The 19,397-nt window shown below is 47.1% G+C and overlaps 1 protein-coding gene across 2 annotated transcripts in view; it reads left to right on the top strand.

Moving 5' to 3' along the window:
* Positions 1-2,143: 2,143 nt before the first annotated feature.
* Positions 2,144-19,397, top strand: part of LOC143357394 (discoidin domain-containing receptor 2) — a 155,821-nt gene continuing 138,567 nt past the window's right edge. For both annotated transcript variants that reach the window (XM_076793857.1, XM_076793856.1), the window contains exon 1: positions 2,144-2,591. The gene's annotated coding sequence lies outside the window, so the exon portion shown is untranslated. The remainder of the gene's footprint in view (positions 2,592-19,397) is intronic.

Below are 19,397 nucleotides of genomic sequence, written 5' to 3'. Positions count from 1 at the left end.
GGGATCGGAGAACTTCGGGCCGGGGCAAAGTTGTCCGAAACGATTAATCGTGTTTATTCCGTGATTGACGCGGAAATGGATTCGCCGATCGGGCCCACGAAGTTTCAACATCCGCCCCCGATTCTTGGTCTACCGTGAAATCGTCTTCGACTAACCGCCGCGTCGCCCGGCTGCTACCGGTTAATTATCGGACGACGATCGCGACGACGCTGACGGAAGACGCGAGCCGAAACGGCGATAAGTCATGAAACACGGCCCGACCTGACCCGAGCGTATCGATTCTTAATACTTGTCAGGTTGTTATACACTTTGCCAGCCGGGGAAGGGATTCCACGGTGTACTCTGGGGCGCCATAAACATTAATCCGAATCTCGACGGTTCGCGCTCTCTGCTCCCGCCGCGATCGAACGAGTCGAAGCCCGAAACTGACAAGACACAATATCTTACAATTCTCGCGATTTTATGGGCCTTTAGGGCTACGACAACGATAAATCCTCGTGAACGACGAAGGCCCGGGAATTGATCAGCTCGGGATTAAGGATCCCCCCCGGCTCGGTCGTATGATTAATATAGCCCGGTTACTTTCTATTTTATTTATGATTTACATCCACCCACTAACGCCGGTGCTCTGCGATCGATACGTTCTCGTTACGGTTTCCCCTAAAAAAACAAAACTGTGCTTGCGTTGTCGGGAATCAATCGAGAAATTAATTTTACGCACGTTCTTAATTGAAAAAATATTTAAATTTGAAGACCTTTATTTTATTTCGGCGGAGCACTCATAAAAGACACTCCTTTCGACTTTATAATGACGATAACAACGCGTTCTTCAACTTTTTATTCTGTGCGACTTTTCAATCCTGAACTGTCACGAAGATGTAATGAAAGACAAGCACAGTATTCTCACCCAATAGTCCACCTTCTGCTTGATCGCATTCGATAGGATTTTTCATTATGGTACATATATGTTTTATTCAAATTATTAATCAATTACATATTTAAAATACAATGAGATGTTGATATAAAATACCATCAGTTTCTTTATCCCATATTCACAAAGAAATGTCAAACGATTAGTGCAAATAACCACGATCATGCACGAGGAAGCTTCGCGAACCGTTGGGAGAGGCGACTAACGAGTAGGGAGGCAACTTTCTTGTTTGTTTCGTTCTCCACGTATCGAGGGTAACCGGTAGAGGTACTTCGTTTCGAGGAAAAATATTCCCTTACAATCGTAGAAGTATTGGGAGAGAGTACCGTATCTATATAATCTCCAATTGAGCACCGTGGCACGTCAAAGACCATAATTGGTGGCTCAATTGGAAAACCTGCGAAACGTGACTACAAAGAATAGAATCCTGTTCGAAAACAAGGGAGAACCAGGAACGAGCGAAACAGCAAGCTCGCATGATCCTCGAGTATCGCGTCAGGCGCGACCGAACGAAATTGAATCTCGGAAACATAGTGATAGTCACCAAGGCGAGTCCGGCTGGTTTAATTTCAATGGCTCGAACTTACCGCAAATCGATCGCGGCCGGTCGACCGGGATTCCAGTCGATCGTGGAAACACGGCTCGGCCGCGGTAGCAGCGAGTCTGTCGGCGGCATGGCACGAAGGCACATATACACGCGACGTAAGTCCGGCCGCTTAATTAAGCGTGCGCGAGTGCACACGGCCCACCCCGGTGGCCCCCCGGTTCGCCCCGCGTTGGGGGTTGGAAAAAAGATCAATAAAATCCCTAGTCTACGGGCGACCGCATTCATCGGCCACCCCATTTCTACAACATATTTTGCAACCTCACCCCCAAAGCAAGCCTCACCGGGGTTGCCTGTTCGCCCCCACCGTGTGGCCCGCTCGGACCTCCCTCTTTAGCTGGTCCACGTGCTCGTTTCAGCCCCACCGTGGCGTTCTTTCGAGGGGAGGTGGAGGCCCGTACCGGAGAACGAGTTTGCGAGACCGCCACTAGGTGGCAATAGAACGGGAGGAAGCGAGACAGGACGAGCCTGAACGCGATCAGACCATCCGTTCAACCAGTGCGAGCGAGACAGTGTTCCCGTTCCCTCTGCTCCTCGTCCCGCCGGCTAACCCACCAACGAGCAACTGGAGGTTCTCGTCAGCCTGTCAGTTAGTGCCGTGGCGCCGTGACGGTACGGTGTAGGTTGCTACGTTGTTTTTGGCTGATCGTTCGCCTCGCGGAACGCGTGTCTCGCACCCGATGTGCAACGAACCCGTCCGTGACAGACATCGCAACAGCAAACACAATCAGTGATCCCGCGAGCAAGTGACTGCGGACGGACCGCGTGTGATACTCGGGCACCCCTTGTTCGTTTTTCTTTTTTTTTTCTTTTAAGTTCCGAAGGGCTTTCGCCCGAAAGTCAGTACACCAGTTACCGATAGGACACAGTGCGTTTTGTACATGCGATACGTGCGGGCCGTGATCCAGTGCGCCGTTTCATCGTCCGTCGAGATCTCCGGAAAAGGCGGGAACACCGAGGAGCCTGTCTGTGTTCGATGATTTTTTACGTGCTGTTCGGTGTGTGCGCGTTCGATGCCTGACCGACGTACAAACGGCACGCAGTGCGATCTCTGAGGTGAGCATTCTGCAGATTTCTCATTTCCGGTCGGACACCACGCGCCGGGACAAGTGACGGGACGCGCCACGTGAACCTGCCGCTTGGACGCTGCGACGTACATAGCGTTTGGTGATCTTGTGTCGTGACATCTGCGTTTCTGATCATTCCAAAAATTATACCTTCTTCGAGAAAGCTACCTTCGTCGTTTCCCCAAATTTTCCGGGTAGATACGTGTGGGATCAGACCAAATAACAACGTGTGGAGATTAGGAAACTTACAGGAGTCTCGAGGTCGTGGGTGCTGGTACCTCTTTCCCCTAAAATCTCACTGAAACTATTTGCTACCATGCTTCAACTAGTTCCCTACGATCTTCTCCAATAGATCACACCGATCCGCCAAAGTGGCAGCTCCGTGCTGCAAAAATCCCCGGTCCCGGGAAACAAGAGCAGGACGTAAAGAGCCTAATCTCGGGGAGTGTATCATGGATCCTTTGAGCCGCGTGTCGCGCGTCAGTCGGCCTCCCATAATCCGACTTATTGTTCGCGAGCCGACGGCCCGGCGGCCGTCGAGCTGGAATCTGATTTCGTTCTTCGTTCACCGTTGATGGGGTCCGGCGTTCAAGCCTGTCGACTTTTTCACGGTTTTCGGGTCCTGGATAACATCGATTAATCCGCTAAGCCGCGTTCCCGCGACGGGATCGAGAGGGCGAGGAGAAAATCGAAGGAGAGAGGGCTGTTGGAGACGGAGAGAGAATAAGGTGGATTAGCGAGAAGAGACCCTCGAAGGGATTCGGAGGGATCGTTCGAGCCGCGCGGCACGCGAAAGGGAGCGGGACAAATGAAATTTCGTCGCGGCAAATTGTCCGAGAGCAACGCCGCAGAAATCGGCTCGGCGATTAACGCTCGGGGAATCTCTCTTAAGACTTGCTAATTTGCTGCCCGGGGTGATATCGGTAGGGGCGATCCATTAGCGGAGCGATCTATTTGCCGCGGATCCTACGGATCGGTACGTGGATTGGTTCGCGAATAGGTTGGACCCCCTCGGGATACATCTCACGTACGGGAGCCCGTGACCGCCTCGAAATGATGCAACAGGCAATGATAGGCGAAAGAGAAAGGGGCAGAAACGGAATTGGAAACGGTCCAAGCGGACGTATCGAAATCGCGAGAACACGTCGAACCGGCGTACGATCGGCCGGACGCGATCCAGGCCCTAAAGAGATCGGTGTTGTTATCCGGGGTCTGTCGAAGATGGTGGGCCAGGATCGATCATCGAGGTCCTCCCGCTTAAATTGGGGCATCCCATTTTCTGAAGCTTCCGTCGGAAATCGAACGATCGTAAAGTTTTACGACGAGAAACCGAGAATCGGTCGGTCCCCGTCGGGCCACGATCCCGGCACATCCGATTTCAGTGAATTTAAGCGCAGCCGGGAAAGTAGGTTTTGAATATTGATGAACCGGGTATGAATATATTCATAAGACTAACAGTTTATTTCTGCAGTCGAGTCGATTCGCCTCTCGCATTGATCAATCGACGTGGATTCGTGGAACCGGGCTCGTAGTAAATTCGGCCGATTAATATTCGTAGGCACCCGAGGTCCGTCGGTACCCTTGTACACCACGGTTCTTTCCGGCGAATCGGCTCCGGCGCCAGCGCCATCGGCAAAATCCCGTCGTTTGAAGTTTCTCCTCCGGTTCGACGTCTGTCCCGTGTATTCGCGACATGTCGCTCCGCCTCTCGGCGTCTTCATTATGAAATCTCTTCGGTGTGTTTTACGAGGAGGCAGCTCGCTCGCGGACGAATCGACTGAGAAAGCGGCACGCGTCGTAACTTATCGTCTAGTTTATTATTAACAGCCGTGACGACAGTTTCACGAGCCCTCTCGTCGAACCCGAAGAAATACGACGGGGATCCGCGGACGAGAGGACGCGGGGCACATGATCGACAAATTTGCGCGGCGGAGGGGAACCGATAAATTTTCGTCTGGCCCGGAATAGGTGGCGTCGTTCGAAATAATCGAAATGCTAATTATTCATTTGCATAATTAACGCGAGCACGATAAAGCGAGCTGCGGCGCGCCGTGAGTGGTCCCACATGCCATCGAAGATTAACGGTAGCCCTGGCCCCCCCTCGCTGTAATGTTCATTTTGAATATTAACTCCTCGAAAATGGACGCGCGGTCTGCTCGTCGAAACGTTGCCGACGAGTTTCCGCCGGTCCAATGAATCGCGAATGACGCGATCCTCTCCGATCCCCCGAGCCAGCTCGCCCCGTTGCAAATCGACTCTCAAAATCCCGCGTCACTTCCGGTTCGTCTCTGGGACAAACCTTTTTCCGGGCGTAATTTTTCTCGTCCTCCTCTTCTGCTCCAATTAAGATTCTAGAAAGCTTCGCGTGGCGGAGGTCGTTTAAATTCCCATTTTTTCTGACACCCTTCGAGCCCTGCGGACGTCTCGCATCGATTCAGCAGAACCCAAGCCGTCACTTTCGCCGGCCAGCGTAAATTGACCCGGTCGTTTACGGTCAATTTCCGAAAAATCTCGCGTTTCCAACGCGTGTCCCGAACCCGGAAACTCCCCTAGCCGTCTGGACGCCATAACTTCTTCTTTCGCGTCCCTTTCCACGTCGCTCGCGATCACGGGCCAACAATTGGCGACGCGAATATCCGTCGTCTTGCAACGATCTATCTTCCCGGAGCTGATTGTATCCAATCCATTATCCGATCCGCGAAGGACGCAGCGATCGACGATCAGATTTATCGGTACCGAAACTTTTTTCCGAGGCTGTATTATTTGATCGTAATGGGGGAATATATCGGAGCTCGTAGTAATGAATTCCCATTAGTCTCCTGGTACGTTTCTTGCGAACGTTGCAACGTTCAAATGTCAAATATTGTTTAACGATCGTTCTGGTTCGACAGTTGTGGCAACGAAATTTACAAAAATTGTTCTCTAGCATAATTGCGATAACCCACAGAGTGGTGATGATTGAACACAATTTTTTTTATATCTTTGATGGGAGTGCTATATTTTTCTGTCATATCCGCCAGTGAACAATTGTCTTTGTCCACTCTTTCGATGACTATATCACTGTTTAGGTTCCATCCCATATGTATATAGATTTTATGAATTTCAGAAGGTTTTCTGCACTTTTCTCCAGGAGTGTTGAATACTCTGCTCGTCTAATTTTGTGCATAATGTAATAGTCAATTTTTCGAAGGCGGAGCCTTTATTCATCATCGCCGCTTTCCTCTTGCTGTCTCTTAATTTCGCACAGTCCCGCACGAAATCAGCTGGCGCGCATCGCAATTAGAAAGCCATTATATCCTCTAGCATCGCATGCGCGCACGCGCGTGTGTGTGTGTGTGTGTTCATTCTCTGTCGAACGTCCAGAGGGGCTGGATTCCCGTGGAGTTTCTACACCTTCTGTCGGTGGGGGTAGATGGATGTCCAGCAATCAGGTGCACCGACCCCCAACTACCTTTGAATTCGTCCGCGCGCGGCAGCTGCCTGATATATTCTCGTTGACGCGGTGCCATCATCGTGCCGGCCCGGGGCCGCCTGCTGTTTCGTTTTCATGTTTCGATGGTAGACACCAGCCTAAGAAAGAAGTCCCGGACCGCTGATCCACTCGGTAACGTCGTCGACCCCGAAGATCTCCTCGGAAATTGACCGTGAACGATTTACGCCACGCGCACCAAACGACGCGTGCGACAACGTCACACCCCGAAGCGGAGCGTTTATCTGCTTTCCTGCGCTCTAGGCTACCCTGCTCTTTTCATTAATCTTTCTACAGGATTTTCAAATTTATCACCTCCGATTTAACATCCCTGCGTATTTTGACTTTGGATTTTTTCTGGGGTCAATAGTAACCCCTTGGGGACGAGGATTTTTTAAAACGTTGAAAATATTTCCCTTAGCAAACTAAATCCTAAGTTTTCAAGTTCAGGAAGAAATATAAATTTGTACTGATCTGTTGTTACGATTGAATTAAATTTGTTTGCGACTTTAAGAATGAAATGTATGGACCTGACGTGTCAGTAATACTTCTTTCTCGTGAAGGATTTCTTGCTAGAAATAGAAGATTTATATCGATAGTGTCCCTTCATTTATCCAAATAGTTAAACACTGACAACAACAACATTTGATTTCGATTTTTAAAGAGATAGAGTAACGTACATGCTTAGTAGATTCTGTTCGAAATTTTCATCACGAGCCTGACCAGACATTGTAATGCAAGGAGTTAGTACATACACGACCAGTATTTTCTTTCTGTTCTTCCTTTTTTGTTTTTCCGTAATAACTTTTAATTCTATCTTTCGTTAACACTTTCACTGCCACGCGAATTTCATACATTTCACACAATTTTCTCCTCTGTTATTCAAAGAAGCAGTCAGCGTTATTGAAAACACTTGTTAGTTTTACTTGGTAATGAAATTCTCACCTCACACCATGATCTAGTTAATTTCAGCATTAATAAATTGATATTCAGTGGCATTAATTTTGAGACAATCGTATTTAAATAATTCCATAATGCCGGACACCTCGTTGAAACGCGTTAAAATATAAACTATCGTAGCATTAACCGGCTAGTCTCATAAAATTTAGTTAAATTAATGATTCTGGAATAAAGTATAATTAAATAATAATTCTGTATCGAGAGTGCATGACCAGAGAAACACAAAAAGAAATGGAGTAGGGAATAAAAGCATAGAGATTCGACAACATTTTGGAAGATTTAGGATCCCGCGATCGTTGGCAGGGAAAGAATCGATAATCGTGGATCTCCGTGCAGAAACGACCGAGGTGTCCAGCATTTTATTCCGCTCGTTAGAGGTCTGGGTTGGATCCCGGCAATATTGACCGTCCGGGGGATAGTGATATCTCGGACGAGGGAGTACCGGGGGCATAACTCTCGCTTAATAAAGTAAGAACGTCGGGCTGTGACCCCGCGGACCGACCGCAAAAGTGGTTTAATCGTCGGGTATCGCGGAGGAAAGAGAGGGTGGCCGGTTGCGCACTCGCACCGATTAGCGGCGATTTCTGTGGGCCGGGCCATTTGTCAGGGCCGGTTTTAAGCGACGCTGCCTCTAACCGGCGTTGTTGCGCTATAATGCACGGAAACGATTCTTTATACCAGCCGCAGAATCGATTCACCGGCCTGGGCTAAACCGATCATAAATCTGAATGGCTTAGACTTAACGCAAATGGCTGGTAGCGGAAGCGGGACCGGGTAACGCGGATAGAGAACGAAAGAAAGAGGTGAAACGTTCGATAGCGTAGAGAAACGAAAGAGAACGAGGGGATTCGACATGCTCGCGTTCCTGTCTTGGTTCAATTCTAAACGATCTCCTCTTCGATCGCTGCTCCTCGAAGAAAGGCGACATCGGTTTAACTTTTGAATCGTTTGTGCGACCAGAAAAATAGAGAATATTTTATTCAAAGTATTATCCGCCGTCGACCGTATCCTTTTTCCACTTTTCGTCTCGTGTGCGAAATCGTTATACAGTAGTTTCACATTAAATAATTATTAGCATGAATTTTATTGGAACTCGTCAGCCCCAATAGTACACTTAAGGGCTGAAGAACATTTCCAAGCGTGTCTGGTTTCAATTTTAAAGAATCGCCGATCCGTTATTCGCGTCTTTTCGCGCAGCTCCTCGAAGGAAAGCGGCGGTGGAGGACTGGCGACACAGCCGAGATAAAATATGCAGCGCATAATGCTACCTCCTGAGGGATACACCTGACACAGGAGAGAGAGGCTGTACCGAATATATCCACCCAGGGGGGATAAGCGTGCCGGCCAATAACTCATTCTAAATACTTGTATGCTAATAACGACGCCGCACTGCAACGAAAATTTACCGTCCCCGAGCGTTCCACGGCCACTCGTCCTCGCGGTGTCTCTTCGTTCTCTTCTCCCACGCGTCCCTGCCTTTCTTTTGCTTGCACGCGTTCCGCAGCGACCTGTCACCGTTCCCAAACCCCGTGGCTCACGAACCTAGCCCCGCGCCGCTCGTCCGGAACTCGAAGAACCAGCATTATTAGCTTCGCATTATATATGCGCGTCGCCGAAATTTATGCAACGGACCGGTAATCCCACGGAACCATAAAGTCCGCTATCTAGATCGTTTATCCGCGACACCTCCTCGCCGACCTTCGCCCTCCGCCCTACGATTATCTCGGTTCTTTCCTCTCGACCTATCTTCGGGCCACGTCCTCCGCTTCGAGAAAAAGGAAATTGAAATCCTCCGGCTCTCGAATGACCCGCGAGAGACAAACGGGAGGAGCGGCAACGAATGGCCCGGAAAATTAATGAACCTGTCTTCGATTATTGCACTTGTAGAATATGCCAGATATCTTCTACATCTGCCGATCGATCCGATGTCGGTGTTTGGATTCGGCGATCGAAGTTTTGACGCGGTAGCAATTGATGAGGTCGGTGTTAAAATGTTTAGGTTGCTCGAATTTATGGAGTGACGAATCAGAAAAATGAATTTGTTTTGTAGAATCGTGATAATTGGAACAGGTAGAAATTTACTTCTAGATAGATTTACTTCTAGATAGATTTACTTCTATTTACTTCAATAGAAAGTTCTATTGAAGCTTCTTTTAGGCTTTTTGTTAGTCACTTCTTATAATTAATATTTCCATGCCGCACCAATTTTAGATTACTTCCGTTCAAGCCTACAATGAATTGCTTTGCTACTACTAGACTAGACTGCGGATTTTTGCGCAAAATAAAAATTGCCCGAGTCAATCGTATGAAACAGAAGTTAGAGGAAGATGCATTTTCTCATTTAATAATTGTAATAAGTTGGGAATAATATGACAGCAGCATGCAATCCTTCTAATGTCTTTACATTTTTCTGCTTAATCAATTAATTTTTTCCACAAGTGCATGAAATGCGCAGTCTACTTATAACATAAGCATCAACACATTATGTAATACAACATGTATTAAGTAATAATTTATTTTTAAAAAGTGTAGCATTTAAGATACAGTACAGAACAAAGCAAAAGCTTACGTGTTAATAAATTGCCGTCGTAAGACGGTTTGACAGGCTCTCTACCACCTAACAGAGAAAATTCCTTATGGCCTGAATGGAAAGTTTGCGTGGGGCGTGCGCGACCCACACGCCACGGAACGAGTTAAACGAAAAAATAACATTTACGATGCCCTCTTCGTGTAGACAAAAGTATGGATGTATTTTCGATAACAAAAAAAAAAAAAGAAATCATTCCGTTAAAAGAAGATCGTCCGAGTTCAAACATATCTGCTCAGACCGAAATCATTGAAGCAGTGACACGGCGGAGAAGAAAACAGGAAGTCTTACACCCTGGATCCTTTCTTTCGCCGGGAGAAAGCAAGCAAGAAAGCAGGTTGGCGTTGAATTCACGACGGTTCTTTAAGCAGAATTTTCGAGTGTCTTATCGTCGAATCTGCGGGGACAGCGAGCGGTCGAGCGTAAGCGCACGCACGATCGTGCGGGGAATTGATTGCAGCTTATGGGTAACGTTTAGAGGCCGTATCCGCGTCGAGACGACCGGCTCTATAAAGTCGCCACGGCGGAAATTATAACTCGGATGCCGCGGCGGGCCGCGTAAAACGCCCCCTTTTACGAAATAATTTACCAGCCCGACTCGTTAGCGGGGCATTCAGAGTGAGACGCAAAGGAAGAGCCTTGTTAGCCACGCGCGTTCGCCCCCCTACCATCTCGCTCTCTCGCTCTCTCGCTCTTGCTCGCTCGCTCTCGAACTGGCCCAGGATTTTTCGGCGAAACAGGAACGATCGCCATCTCTGCTCTCGCCGCTGGCGGACACTCCCTGTGTCCCGATCTTCTTTTATGGCGTCTAATTGATGCGTCGCGATTTGCATAAAATCCGACGGCGGCCCGAGCTGTTGACACCTTCGAGAAATTTTAATGCGCACCCCCGTTACGCTCGTTGATAAAGTGCGAGGCGACGTCGCAGTCTCACCCGCGGCTAATAAAGTCGTTCCCTTTCTTTCACGGCGAGAATTATCCTCCGATTTCATTCGAAACCGCTTTCCCCCCTCCCTGAAGCCCCCGGGGGCCGAGAATTACGGTGTTTCTTTCGGTTTAACAAGCGTCCCGCTGCAAATTGTAAGGGCGTTCGAGGTCGGAAGGGGGGAGGTGGGAGCGAGCGCCACGGAGAGACCTGGAAATCATTTATTGCCGGCGAAGCCATAAACTCGGATTCTCGGACAGCTGCACGCTGTGCCTGTGTTACTATTCACAGGCTGATTCCGAGGAATGCCGGGGTGGTGTAATGCGCTCGTACGGGGAAGTAGCGAGGAAATAACCCGGTTTTGACGCCTTCGATCTCGTATCGGATCGCTCGAGCCGCGTGCGCTAATTACATCCGCAGGCTCTAATGAAATTATTGCTTCCTATCTTGCGTCACCTTATGAAGACGCTCAGGCCTAATGAAAATATACCGTAAACGGACGCGATCAGAGGCACAAATTCATTTGCAACTTCTTCGTGTTGGCTGTGGATGCGTGTGGTGGCGATTAATATAGCGAGTACAAAAACAGAAATAATAGAGAACATGTATATTCTCGATATATGTCGATAATATAGATAGCACGTGTGAAGAGGGTGTGATTTCAGAACACCAGCGAGTATCGAGGGGACGAATTTTCCTCTCGGTGTCTAATCGATCGAGGAATATTTTTAATCAGAGAAACACCTTCTCGATCGGCGACCTGGTGAAATCGGCAAGCGGTCCGGAGCTCGTTCCGACGATCGTCGGCGAACAAAGAATATAATCGCGGCCCGGGTGGACGCATTTCTATTCTGTGATCGTTCAAATTTTACGAGAAGCCCCCGAGGGGGTTTCCTCTAACGCGTTCGGGCACGAGCGGCCACTCTAACTTCGAAGTGGCAGCTTGGCTAAAAGCTTTCCGCAATTTTCGAAACGATTATGATTTCGCGAATGGTAATGAGGTCAGGACCGAACGCATTACGCCGGCCAGCCTCGGCAATTCCCGCTTCGGAGCCACGACAGTTTAATTAATTTATTGACCGGACTTTTCTCGTTATGGCAAGTCCGTCGTCGCCCCGCTCGGACTGTTTAGCAAACACGAAAGCGCGCACGTTCTCAAGTAATTACCCCGCGTCGCTTGATTTACAGTTATGCCCCCGCGAGCTCTCGCGACTTCGCGTTTGCATCTCTCAAACATCTCGTAATCTTGCCCTCGAGAGCGGGAAATGGAAATTCGAGACCGGCTCGAAACGCTTCCTCGTTCACGGTGACTCAGACCGAGGGACCCCGGATGCTTTATTTCGACAGGCACGCCGCTAAATGGTCTCTCGCGGTCGCTCGAAAGCTCCGAGACTTTCTAATACTTTTATCAAATATTGTCTTGCGCGTTTGTCGAACGACCAACGAGGCGAAGAGAGCGAGCAGGATTTAGGACCGTCGTAACGTCCGTATAAAGGAAACATCAAACTCGACGTTTACTTTTACGTCGTCGTCTTTGTGCGAACGGCGTTCGCAGAGTCAAATAGAGGGATCAGGAATAATTATTAGCGGTAATTTTTTCATGGCCAGTTTCCTGTTCGACGTTAGAACGAACATGAACTTAGCTTCGAGTGAGACGTATTTTACCGGGTTATGTTTATTTATGTCGCAATTACACCGTGCGCAATCTGATTATTTCTCGAGTTTCACGAATAGACTGCGAGCATGCGCCTATTACATAAAAGGAATTTTGAAAATGAAGACATAGTAAGTCGCATCGATTTTTATTACTTTTTTCTTCCGGTTTTAATCCGTTGAAATCACTAGTTGAAAACAGCAAAGATTTTAATTGCGTTTCATTTTGACCTATCCAGAGAACGAACACTTAAGCTACGTTGAAATTAGTGTTCTGAAATCGTTGTTCAACTTCTCTTACAAAAACAAGACATCTCTTTAGTATTAACGCGTAAATTCTGTCTCATAGAAACGCGTCGATAACTTGAAGAAATATAAAATAAAAATCCAATCATTTGACCACGGTATGCTCTGACAAATACTTTAAGAAGTCTTGTTCAAAATTCCCGTGCTTCCAAAAATCCTCGGTTCAACCTGCAACAGCGGATCACCGTATTTCGCTCTCCACCGTCATTGATCGTGCCCACAATCCTCCGCGCATCAGCAGCAACAATAAAAATCCCTTTTCCCCGGACGATCTTTCATCTCTCCGTCCTCTCGCGGAACAATTCGTCACCCTCGGTTAAGAAGGAACAAAGGGCCCGAATCCGGCGTTAAATCAGCATGCAGGTCGGTGTCCTAAACGCGTGACGTTGTATAAAACATTATCCGTCCGTCTGGAGTGGGGTTAGAAAACGTCGTCGAGTCGCGTGGTCACTGGCAAACGACGACGAATTTTCAAACGTCAGACCACGTAGAATCGGCCTCTGTCGTGAAGGAATTGTTACCCTTTAATGCATGCGGGTGTCCTTTGTGCCTTTTGAGGATTTCTCTTCTGCCTAGCCCCCCCCCCTCCCCCGTTCCCCGGTTCGGACCACGGGCTCTTCCCCTTTTTCGAGCACCGGCCACCGTGTGCTGCTCACCCCGCATACAAAAACGCGAAAGTAAAGGGACCGGACATACAACGCGTGCCGTGGAGGGTCGAAAGGTGGCGGAGGGAGGGGGAGGGACAGAATAGTGGAAGGGAACGAAACGCGAAGCATGGGCAGACAGGAGGGGTGAAGGGAGGGTGGACCGGTGTGGTGTGGATGAAACGAAAAGGACGGTATATATGAACAGAGGTGGGCCACGGCTCCGGCAGAGTGGGAACGAGGTGGTAACCACCACCTTGACGGACACAGTACAACGTGGACACAAGAAGCCTCCCTTCATTTCGTATTCCATTTCACTCTCATATTCCCTTTTACCCTGCTCGTCGCTCATTGTCTACTTTTCCCGTGGCCCTGTGTGCACCACCGCCTGGACACGCTCTTTGTTTTCCACGCTCGTTTCTTTCTCTTCCGCGTGTCGTGGGAGTTTGATGGACACCCAGCCGGAGTCGATACCGCTGATTAGAGGAGGCCGAGGGCTTTTTTTTTCAAACGTGAAAGACCCGATGAGCGCCGTTCGCCGATATCGTCGAGGAGGAATCGACGATAACCCCGGAGCCTCCGAAGATCAGAGGATTCAATCGTGGCTTCGACCGTTCATTTGGATTGAATTCTTTCCACTTCGAACTGCTGGCTTTGATTTAGAAGCTGCTTATCGCTTTCTGGCACTGATCGTTCCGACACTGTGACGTGTAATACTATTTCGAGGCAATATGAATTATCAAAGGAAGAGTGGACGGAATGTCCGAATATCTGTCTTGCTGAATTTTAACCACTTGCTGGTCAAACAATTTTTAGGACATTTGCCCTTTCCTCTTCGTTAAAAGGGATATTTTAATTCTCCGCGGAGGAGAAACTATTTTTCCAGTTTATCTTTTTAGGTCAGGTGTGACAGTTAAATGAAGGAAAATACGTCGAGTTTAACACTAGGTTTACGGGACCCGTAAAAATGACGGGTTGTAATATTTTTAATTTAAGATTATTATTATTCTAATGATACATCCATGAGGAATTATTCAACAAATTTATTTCTTTGGGTATATATTATTACATAAAAATGGCTAAAAAGTTTGGCAGCACATTCTTGTTATTTTTATAAAGTAATGTAAAATAGTCACTTGACGATAATTTTTATGGTGCTAGTTAAATGAAAATCAGTAAAGAAATTTCAATACGATTTGTGTTTATTACAATCGATACAGAGATTGTTGATTTTATATAAGGATCTGCATTATTGACTATGCCGTGCAACGTCTGAACGAGCGAACGATTCTCAAAACCGCTAGATCCAGCTGCAGATTTCCGCGTTTCCCGAGCTGCAAACTCTACAGCCGAGAATTTCCATTCCGAAAAACGTTCTAAAATCGCAGGGAAAGCTGTTTGACGTACCGCGTGCACGAGAATCGTCGTCGGCCCGGCAGCAACGGTCCCGATTGTTCAATCGCGCACGAGGGAAGCGATTCTTGCCGGTTCTTGTGGGAGACGGTCGCCGGGCCAGGTTTTTCCTCGTTGCATCGCCGGTGAAACTTGGAATCAATTTCGGATTGTTCCCGTTGGAAATGGTAGGCGCGGTCGCGTGCGCCGGGCGATCGCGGTGGGCGGATACCGAGGGGAAACAATAAAGCTCGCGACGGCGCGCGGAGCTTTAAGAATTCAAAACAAACCGTGAACGTAGCTTCCGCGGGATTATCCGGACGCTTCGGCTTGCCTTCGTCGAGGATCACCGAGGCTCGAACGAGATGAATCCGCTCTCCAAACAAGCGTGAAGCACCGCCGGTTTCAGAAGGACAATGAATTATTCTGTTCGGGCGAACGTTTTCATTCGTCTCCGCTGTACTCACCGGCGGCCCAGGAAGAATCGTGAAAGGGGAAAAGAGGAATAGACGATGGCTCTCTCTCTCTCTCACTCTTTCTCTTTTTCTCTCTCGTGCCCGGGACCCCCTTTATACCACCGAGATTCTCCGCTCTCTCGAAGAGGTCGCGGTTGTGTATCGTCAGGCAGTTTTATCTCGCTAACCGAGACCACAAAGCTACGCTACCTCGACCCCCTGTGTCACCCGTGTCCCACATTATGCGTCACATGGAAAGAAATTTCCGGCATGACAAACTCGGAATTACACCGATCGAGGGGTGCGCCACGTCTGGGGGGAGATTCTGGTCGTTTTTCGATACGCCCGGCTGATATTGTCAACTTTGATCAACTTAATCTTCCCTGCTTATCAGTTCTTTAAACCTAGGCCATACCTGGTACCATTGCGCATGCATATGTCTATAAGTATCTTTACACACGACTGTAATCCAGTTTTCCAGTATTCACTTTCACGTTACATACAGTCACTCTTTTATTAACCCCTTCCCGTACTATCTTCTTCGCAGCATCTTTGTTTTTAATCATTCTTTAGTTAGTACAATTTAGTAGAAAAAGAAAACTTCGTATCTCTCTACAGGTACTTTACTGTCCCAATAGTGTCAGCAGAAGAATGAAATTTTATTTCGATTTGAAAGAAATGAATACCACTTATATGTATCATTTATAGCTAGACTGCGGATCTTTATGCAATATAAAATTTGTATACATCAATTACTATCTATTGGAGCTAAGTAAAAATTTATTTTGCTCATTAATGATTTTTATATGTTAAAAATGGTATATCGAGATAGTTAAACTCCTTTAATCTTTTTACTGCTTTGAATTACACCTACTCATTTTTGTCGTGAATACATAAAATCCGCAGTCTATTTATGACACTTACAATTTTGAGTAGTGCCTGAGAGGGGACGGTCGAGTGCAAAAGATTAAAGTCTAAACTGTAAATACGTGTTTTCATTGATCTATTTCCTTTTGGGAATAGTACCGGCTCTTATACAGCCATTAAGATTTAAATTCGAAGAGAAATGTCTCGAGAATTAAATTCCAAACGTTGAAGCTGAAAAAGTTCTGAAAACTGATGGCATTTAATAATCTACTACAATAATCAATATCTTCCAGGATACATATGTCTAATTGTTACCAATCAACGTGCACAAAATTTCTGTTCTCCTTACTTTTATTTAATTCACCAGGTGTAGGCGATCTTCTGTAATCACCTGCAGGCAGATTCACAAATTTCGTTCTTTCAGACAAGCCATAAAAAGAAAACGGAGCACTAATTCAACGTGCAAGCGATCGACCGACGTTTCGCAATTCGGGATTAAAAATTCAGGCGACCGAAAGCGTTTGATTCCTTTTATTTCCTTTGGGGATGCACATTTCCGAATTCCTCTCGCGTTTGAGAAATTATACGGACGAAAGGTTTCGACGATCGTCGACGGTTTAATTCCACGGGAAGCCGACACCAACGAGGTGGAAATTCGGGCATGCGCAAGAAAATGCAACGGAACAACAAAAAGCAAACGGGGCTCGCGGAAAATTACGAAAAACAAAATATGAAAAGAAAGAAAAACGGAAAAACAGCAGCCAGAGAGAGGGGGGGGGGGGACTCGACAGAACGGGCAAAGGCCTTCGTGTAATTGGTGCCGGCGGTACGCGAACGGGCATTTGTTCCGGAAAATGAAGACGTATCTTTTTCGATGTTTGTAAGCGCGGGCATAAAGGCCGGTTCCCTTTGTGAAGCACAATTTTATCTCACCGTGGGGATCACGCGGTCCCCGATTCCCTTCCGCGTCCGTCCCCTATTATAACGTCACGGCAGTAGGAAATTTCCGGGGCGACGGTCGCGCATGCACGATTAAACGAAAAATTGCCGTGAACGATGCCCGTTAAACTAGAAAGAGCGCGCGAGAGAGAGGGAGAGAGAGAGAGAGAGAAAGAGAAAGAGATAGCCCACCGGCTCGAACTTTTCATCTTTCTTTTGCTGCCAGCTGCAAAACTGAAGCGCGCGCGCGCTCTCGCCATTGAACCAGGCCAGTGCCGGGGGTTTCGCTGTTCGAAGAGTCTCCGGTTGATCGACAGTCTGCTTACGAATTCAATTACGCCGGGTTATCGACTTTGTGACTGCGATCCAGTCCAATTACCGCTCGGCTGTTCTCGGAGCAAGCTGCGACAGCGATTAAAAACGAACGAAACGGTGGAGGAACAGAGAAAAAAAAAAACGGTGAACGAAAAGGAAAAACGAACGCGATCAAAAAGAAAAATAAGTTTCTCGCGTCCGGTGATTATGGATCGACGTTTCAGTCTCCTCGGAACGTTTGATCTGCGAGACGCGGTCCTTTATGAGTTTCCTTTTCCCTCCTCTAGCCTCCCGGCGCTCGCATTAAACATCAAATTCGCCGTCTTATCGTCTAATTAACAATCGTTTTTTGTCGTGCGCACCGCCGGTGAAGGACGTCTTATCGATTCGCCTCGTCTGTGTTGCGCGAGGAGACGCGATTAACCGCCCCGACGTGTTCGTTAAACGAGCTTCCCCTCTCTTTTCTTCGTTTTCTTTCTTTCTATTTTTTTTTTCTTTCTTTTTCGTTCCCGATGCCGGAACGGTGGCATTGTCTCGCAGCCAATTAGCTTACCGCGACGCAGCCGCGAGCATTTAGCCGAGAAAGCGCTCTCGATTACGCGGTGGCTCGGGCTCGCTTCTTAATTTACCGCGCCGTGCCGCGCCGCCAGCAATTAGCGACGATGAAAAAACCGATCGGTCGCGCGAGAATTCCAGCGTGCCGAGCTTAGAAAAGCACGTGCTCTTTCTCTCCTCTCTCTCTCCTCTCTCTCTCTTCTCACCCTTCTGCTCCGAGGAGGTTTCCGCTCTTCTACCCAGGTCTCGATCGGATTATAAACGCTCGCGGGGACCTTTATTAATCCCGTTACACGGTTCGGGTGGCGGGCAACCAGCGAGGAGGTCAATCAGTAGTAATTACTCTTCCGGTTCGGAGATTCCGCCGAGCGGTGCGACGCGAGATTTAATCCTTGACCCTTCGCGCGCTTAGGTTTCACCGAGCGATCAGGGGACACGGGGGATTATTAGCCCGCGACCTTGATCGCGCCTCGCTGTCGCGAGTTCATTCAGATTTCACGCGGCCGTCCGCTCAGACTCATGCTGTTGCGGCTCATTAAGGAATCACGAAGTTGAGTAACTTTAACCCATTGCACTACGATTCATTTTACGGTTTCAGTGACTAGAACTTTTTTGTTATTCGTAATTTCCTTAAAAAATGGAGAAAATTTATGTATATTGTATGCCTATGTGTTCTGCAATAGCTGTACATTAACAACGCCGAAATAGAATTTTAGACTGCGGATCTTTATGCATTTATGACGGAGTTGAGTAGATTAAATTTGAAATTGTAAAAAATTTTTAAATTAAAAATTAAAACATTAATATTAGCAATTTCTTAAACATATTTTTGAAGACACTTCTTGTACACCCATTGTTTCCAGTGTAATAGCTAGATGGCTAGTCTTCATGCAAAATAAAAATTTTCTTCCCGAATCGCAGCGAACTGGAATGAAATAGAAATTTATTTTCTCTCGTACTACATTTAATAAGTTGAAAATAGTATATGTATTTTTAAATTCTTCTAATGTTTTGATTGTTTTAAGTAACATTCTGGTCATAGATGCATACATTTCGCTGACGATTTTGATACGATGGGTCCAAATAGACCCGGATAGTGCTGTCGGAGGGTTAAACAAGAAGAGATTGTTCTAGTGAAATGCACACAAGGATGACGGGGTATTGACAAGGTTAAAGGGCACTGTAAAGGGTTAAAATTGACATGTGTTTGCATAGGATGTTCCTAATGGGTAATTGAATTTTTGCTGAATGTTCTGTTGAGTTTTCGATAAAAACTTAGTATGTTAAGTACACACGCTTTCTGTCAACCCTAATCGCCGGATTACTGTTGACTCAGTGTTTCGATTTAGTTCAAGCCTATTACATGAAACTCGAATCTTTTAAACGTATTAGGGATGATACGTAAACAGCTCGTCTTACTGCTCTAACTTTGAGTACGTTGCAGTGACCAGAGTACAAATTTTTGTACGAACATTTTCACTATGCTTTATAGATTTATAATTGCTCTAAATCCATAAAATCGAAAAGAAACGTAGCAACATTACTAAAAATTTAATAAATAGAAATCGTGTTCGTCTATACAGCAACGAATTAAAGCGACACTGAAACAAAAGGCGTAGTAAGAAATAACAGTGGAGCATACAAAAATCATAGCAACTATTACATTTCCAATTCACAACCTAAAAATCGATTTTTTTTCCTGTGAAAACGGTCCCCGATCAAGATCTC

This window comes from Halictus rubicundus, chromosome 9 (genome assembly GCF_050948215.1).
Source record: "Halictus rubicundus isolate RS-2024b chromosome 9, iyHalRubi1_principal, whole genome shotgun sequence".
Taxonomy (NCBI): domain Eukaryota; kingdom Metazoa; phylum Arthropoda; class Insecta; order Hymenoptera; family Halictidae; genus Halictus; species Halictus rubicundus.
The sequence above is the reverse complement of the archived record's forward strand: the minus strand, read 5'-3'. Positions and strand labels throughout refer to the sequence as shown.